Source organism: Arachis ipaensis, chromosome B04 (genome assembly GCF_000816755.2).
Source record: "Arachis ipaensis cultivar K30076 chromosome B04, Araip1.1, whole genome shotgun sequence".
In the NCBI taxonomy this organism is placed as follows: Eukaryota; Viridiplantae; Streptophyta; class Magnoliopsida; order Fabales; family Fabaceae; genus Arachis; species Arachis ipaensis.
The window spans coordinates 122,491,328-122,498,389 of record NC_029788.2 but is presented as its reverse complement, the minus strand read 5'-3'; the positions used below and the strand labels follow the sequence as shown (position 1 = coordinate 122,498,389).

Sequence of the window (7,062 nt, the reverse complement as noted above, 5' to 3'; positions counted from 1 at the left end):
TTTTTATATAAAAAATTTATTATTATATTATGGAATTCTTTTTCTGATATTTTAAATGGTTAAATAGAGATCCCTAATTGAATAAATGAATCTATATCTAACACTAATACCCAAAAACGATTTCCAACTTTGTGGTAGTTTCTTTTCATACATTATTACACACACTATACTAATAGGGTTTCTAAAGCTACATCCCAACCTCAGCTCTTGTTACTCAACATCTATGAAGAATTGAAGATACATACACATGCATTTTCTTTTGGTTTTAATTGAGCCCAACTATGGCTGCCTACTCATTTTCTTGTAAGATCTACAACATCTACTTATATATATTATTAGTTTCTTGTCCTATTAACTAGATTTGGTTCCTTTTCCACCGAATCAAATTCAGTTTATTGATCATGTATGCCAAAAATAAAATTATTTTTTGGTAATTGTGCTATGTATATTTGTCCTCCTTCAATGTATATTTATATATGTGCCTAGATACATTCATCAATAAGTTAGCTATATGTTCTTAGATATGCATCAATTAATGAGATAGCCCGTCTTTGAAGGGTTATTAGAATTATTAGAATCATATTATATGAAAACTGGTCGTAATAATATATCAATAATATTTAAGAGATAATAAAAATTAATTTAAACAAATGTTTAGAAGATAATAAAAAAGTAATTTAATTTTATTTGTTAATTATAATTTATTTTATTATCTTTCTAAAATTACCGAAAATATATATGTATTTGATGAAATTCGGATCCTAAAATACCTACAATTTTTTACCTTAACAAAACGGTCATCTCAAAAATTTATTACATTAAATATATTAAAGCTCCACCTTAATTAAAAACACAAATTAATTGGATCAGCAACCTTTATATATGGAAATAGAACCACACGTACAAAGGAGAACTAGATCAATTTTATTGTAAAGAAATCTCCAAAATTAGTTGGTGTGCCCACTTTGCCAACTTAGATCACTTTTATTGTTTTTAATTAATTTTCAACATGGGGTGGATAGGCATTCTTTTTGTTTCAAATAATGAGTATCAATAATTTTCTTGCAATAATATAGTTTCCTTTGATCTTTAAATCCGCTTGCCTTTTTTGTTGATAAACTCCTATTATTAGATGCATACCCATTTTCGTTTGTGACCATGAACATGAATGACCAACATATATATTGCGTCATCTCTTAATTCGCTTTCGGGGCAATGGCCCCCTAAATTTCAATTTTTTTATAAATTGTATGTAAATTTTAGTTTATTTTTTTTTTTATTTTTTTATATTCAAAAATTAAATTTTGGTTCCTTCCTAAATTTTATGCTGGCTTGGCTTTTGTTTGTGGAAAATAGTTTTGAAATGAAAGGTAGGTAAAAAACTTGTATGCGTACAATAATTTGGTTATTGCATGTGTTTATGTTAGTTGAAAAGTTAAAAGATATGGAAATATTTTCGTTTTGCACAGTGTAAAAATATAAAAATTTAAAGAATATTTATTGTGCATTGAAAATGTAGAGTAGATTTTGGCGTATAAATAGGAGGCATTTCATTTCATTTATCAGTGTCAAGGGAAGAGAGATATGGAAAAATCAGTGAGAAAAATATAATTAAATTATATGTTGAAAGAAGTTTATTTCTCTTTAAAACAAATGTGTGTAATGTTTAAAAATTATAAGACGTGGGTTTATATACTGTGAATATTTTTAGGATTGACGTCGATTTTTATTATTTCTAAGAATAAAAATGGGTACTCAATGAAAACAATATATATGTAACTATTGTATACGTGTGAAAATGATATTATATAATTATCAGTACGTAGTACTAAAGAACTAATAACATATTTTGTGGTTTATAGTTATTAATTAATTATTATTAATATTTTTAATAATATAAAATTATATTTAATAATATATAATTATATATTTATTTTTTTATATTTAAATATTAACTAAATTTTAATGAAAATGCCGACGCTAAAACTTTTTCTTCCCCAATCTATAGTACTATCACTTCACTTCTGATCTACAATACTATTTAGTATTTACCTACTTTACATATACGAATTTTCGACGTATACAATACTCAATATTATACTTGTATATATATCTATATAGCAGTGTTGATCTACCAAGTATTATTCACTAATACAATTTTTCATCAAATTTATTTCTTTGTTGTTAAGGTTGGTTTTTGGCGGGGGGAGATAAATGATGTCTTATTTCCGCAATTTTTTTCCAACACTAAATTTAAACTTTATTATATCCTGGAATTAATTATTATATCTATGTAGGTATAATTGTAATGAAAATTTGATGTGGCCTATTTATTCTGGAAATGTACATAATATAATGAAACGACAATTTAGGGAACTCATCACAGTTCTTATTTATGGTCTATCTGTCATAAAAAGTAATTTCACATCAGTTTTTGCGTCATAACTAGTAAATAGAAACTCAAAACATCTTTCTCTTTTCCATTAGAAGGAACTAACTTTAGTCTCTATTGTGGTCCCACGTAATTAATTAATTAAAATACTTAAAATTAATGTAATACAATTATTTAATATAATTATTTAATTAATAAAAATTTTATATAATTATTTATTTTTTTAAATAACTTACCAAGTGGCAAGTTATTATTAGGTAACAAGAGTCCACACTCAGAGGGACTCTCTCTTCTCGATCTAAGAGAAGACCTCCTTCTCATCTTACTCCAATGATTGGTTTCCTTTTTTTCTGACACACCACAATAATAGGGACTCCAAAAAGTAACCATTGGAGTTGCTCTAATTAATTTCAGATTTTTTAATTATTAAAATTTTGTATACTATATCATAAAATCTTTTTTAAAGTCTAAAAGGGTTCGATACACAACTAGAAAATGAATTAATACAGACAAATTTACAGACAGATTTAGTCTTTATTACAGGCGAATTTTTGGTTACCGACGGATTTTGTCTCTCTATAAAAGCCCCGTCGAAAATTATTTACCGACGGATTTTTTTCGGTCGGAAAATTACAGACAGATTTTTACCAGTTATCGACAGATTTCTCCTCTGTAAATTTTCTATCCATTTTCCAAAGGCGACGCACTTTCAGACGGATTTTTCGTCTATAATTACAGACGGATTTTCTGACGGATTTTTCGTCTGTAATTTGAACTTTGGAAAATTATCTTACACTCTAATTACAGACAGAAAATCCGTCTGTAAATCCATCGGTAAGGTAAAATAGAATTTTTTTAATTTTTCCATTGCAAAATAAATACTTTAGATTTGTTTTCTAAATTTACTACATCAAACACTGTAAATTGAAAAAAGAAAGCCAAAAATCACATAAATAGACATAATATTCATTACATGATACCTATAAAATTGGATGTTATTTTTTAACATCATTGGCCAATATCTCACTGTCTTAATAAAAAGATACCCAAAAAAAATAAGATGACCATCCTAATATTACATGAATGTCACAAATTACACTTAGCACTTAAAGATAGAATAATCTAAAATATTAATAGATAACTAAATTGCATCGGCAGCATCAAGCTTCACATTAAAAGTTAAGCTTGACATCTCCTGACTGAAATAGAATCAAAACCCGAATTGGAATTGGAGTGAAATGAAATGCTTGAATAAAAATAAAGCATATTATTTAAAGCATTTTGCATTCCAGAAGTAGTCTCTTTTTGCATGAACAATTTTCTGGAGGAGGTGTGGGAGGAGGGGCACAATGTGATTGTCGACGACAGCAAGAGACCAAAGTTATGGCATCCGCAACACCAACTCAATGATGGAGGAACATGCCACACCTCGGTTCATGGCTCTTCAGTTCTACTTCCAATGGAGGAGTGAAGGAACAGTCATGACTCGTGAATGAAAGCGAGGAGGAAGGGCAGTGGCAGAAACACAACGGCGACACAGAGAGAGAAGGAGAGTGCTCGAACAGAGGAGAAGGCCAACGAGCTTCCAAACAACGGCGAGAGAGCTTCCAATCACGGCGACACAGCTTCCTACGACGGCGACGGATCTTCTACGGTGGTGATGGAGGCTGTGTCTGTGTAGGGGCTGTGGTGGCTGCGCCGCTGCGGGGCTGCGAGGCTGTGGGGTTGCGGGGAGCTGCGAGGGCTGATGCGGGGCTGTGTGGCTGCAGTGGCGGCAGAGACTGCAGTGGCTGCGGGCGGCGGGTTGCAGGGCGAAGAGTTCGAGGGATGAGGGCGAAGAGGAGTGTGAATGGAGTGTGAAATGGGTGGTGATAAAATTAGGGTTTTCAATATTTCCGACGAAAAATTTAAATTACAGACGGATTTTTCGTCTGTAACCATTTCTCACGAAAAAAAATTAATTTTTTCGACGGAATTATTGACGGATTCTCTTTTCCGTTTGTAATTTATGCTAATCTATTTTTTTTTGTTTTCCAACAAAAAATTCTTCTGAAAATCCCTCTGTATTTCAGTGGGATAAAATCCATCAGAAATATCTGTCTGTAATAACTAGTTTTCTAGTAGTGATAGAGACACATAAATAAATATAAAAGTATTTATCTATTTTGGTCTTCAAAAAATTTCGGACCAGAAACTTTAATCTCCAACTAAAATTAATTACTCGATTGGTCTCTAATAATTAACTCCGTCAGTCACTTAGGTCCTTTGCTCCGTCTACTCTAACGGAGAACAAAATAGTCCCTGACAACTCTAATAGGGGACAATATAGTCCCTGACCTCCTCTGTTCAAAAACGATACTGTTCTCTCCCAATTTTCATCATATCTCGCATAACACTAACAGTTTAATACTGGAACTTCAAGCTACACAATGCACACTCTGCAACTTCAATGTTCATAAGAAGAAAAATCCTTAACTTATTCTCAACCAATTCCTACTCAGGAAACTAATGACTATGTCTCTTAAGTACTTGTCATTTTCATAGATCCCATAAATCTAGACAGCAAGTCTCATTTGTTAATTAAGACCCCTTGTCATCGTCGCCATCTCCCTCCTCCTCTGTCCTGTCATCTCCATCACCATATTGTCCACCACTCCGATCGCTTCCCTCAACTTCTTCTCAGAACCAATGTTCAGTAATCGCTTCAATTTTCATATGAGCGGCAACGACGACATTGCTCGTTGTACTGATAGCTTTGATGCGAGATCGAAACTATCCGTCATTTTGGACTCTGAAAAAGAAATTAAAGAATGAAATACTCGGGGTCCATTTCAAATGAGAATTTGTATATGATGTAGAAGGAGAATCTTCTCATGATGTCCTAATGTCCAACAATCTATATTTCTTGCCGGAGAGTGGAGAAAAGTGATGCGTGAGCATCTTGTCTATCTTTTTCTAGTGAAATTGCATCTAAATTGTTGAATTTAATTAAGAATTAATTATATTTTAGCCACTATGGATGCTATTTTGAGTTTTGTACAATACTGTTTATTTTAGGTAGCATTTGGCAAAATTTGATGGAGTTTCTGCAGAGAAAGAGAAGAAGTCAAATAGATGACCAACAAATACCGACGCGGACGCATGGCTCAGGCGACCGCGCGAAATGGAGGAAATCGCAATGACGCGATCGCGTGCCTGACGTGAACGCGTGGACTGGAATCTGCACAAATGACGCGAACGCGTGGACGACGCGAATGCGTCACATGCGCCACGTGCAGAAAATGTAGAAAAACGCTGGGGGCGATTTCTGGGCTGTTTTGACCCAGTTCTTAGCCCAGAAATCACAGATTAGAAGCTGCAGAATGGACAAATCAAGTGGTCCCACCCATCAGCTGAAGACTTGTTAATTAATTCGAATTTAAATTCAAATCTTATTTTAGGAAAAGATATTATTTTAATTTTAATTTTAGAAATTTAATTTTTAAATTATTAGGATTAGTTATAAAAGGAATCCCAATAGGGTGGTTCCAGAACAACATATTCCACAACATTATTCCATACAAATTTATATTCCGTATTCCATGAGCAACTAATCCTCCACTGTTAAGGTTAGGAGCTCTGTCTATTGTATGGATTGATAATATTATTTTTCTATTTTAATTCATGTTTTGATTTATATTTCAATAATTGTTTTCGTACTTTATCTTATGAATCTGGGTGGAACGGAAGTATGACCCATATTCTATTTGAGTTCTTGTAAAACTTGGAAAAGCTCTTTACTTGAACAATAGCTTGAAAACATATTATCCTGAATTTCTAATTGTTTGTATTTAACGGGATATGTGACATATAATCCCTTTACTTTTGGATAATTAGGATTCTTGTGGCATATAAACTAGAATTTGATCATCACCCTCTAATTGGAATTAATTGACCAAGGAATTGGCAGTTGATGAATTTTAGAGGAGACTAGGAAGGTCTAAGGAATTAGGGTCTAGTCACAAATAGTTTGCCATGAATTAAATCTTGCATGATTAAAATAGTTAAAAAGAAAAGTCAATCCAGAAAATAGATAACTCTGAAACCTTAACTGCCTTCTCCATATATTATTCCTAACTTAATTACTTGCCCTTCTTCAATATTTTTGATATTGTTTAATGTCTTTTATACTGTATCTCAACACCAATTTTTGTTTGTCTAACTAAGCCTATCAAACACTATTGTTGCTTAGTCCATCAATCCTCGTGGGATCGACCCTTACTCACGTAAGGTATTACTTGGTACGATCCGGTGCACTTGCCGGTTAGTAAGTATGGTTGTAAATTACCGCACCAAGTTTTTGGCGCCGTTGCCGGAGATTGACTGTGATTTACAACTATTCGTTGTTTGGTTGCTTAGATTAGATAATTTTTATTATATTAATTTTTTATTTTATTTTATTATTAATTTTTATTTTGCATTTTTTTTACATTATTTTTCTTTTCACTTTACGTTAATTTTTTTTCTTTTGCTTTTTTGAATTAAAGTCTTTAATTTCTTTTTATAATTATGATTTTATATAAATAAATATATATATATATATAAAATTTATTATTTGTTTCCTTCCTTTTTGCTTTGTCCCCTCCCCCCTACATTTACTTTTCCTTTTCTTTCATTTATTGCATTTTCCT

The 7,062-nt window shown here is 31.9% G+C and overlaps 1 long non-coding RNA gene across 1 annotated transcript in view; it reads right to left on the bottom strand.

Moving 5' to 3' along the window:
* Positions 1–7,062, bottom strand: part of LOC110270784 — a 16,116-nt gene that overhangs the window by 7,690 nt on the left and 1,364 nt on the right. Inside the window, exon 2 of the long non-coding RNA XR_002360417.1 lies at positions 2,495–2,497. This is a non-coding gene — a long non-coding RNA (uncharacterized LOC110270784). The remainder of the gene's footprint in view (positions 1–2,494; positions 2,498–7,062) is intronic.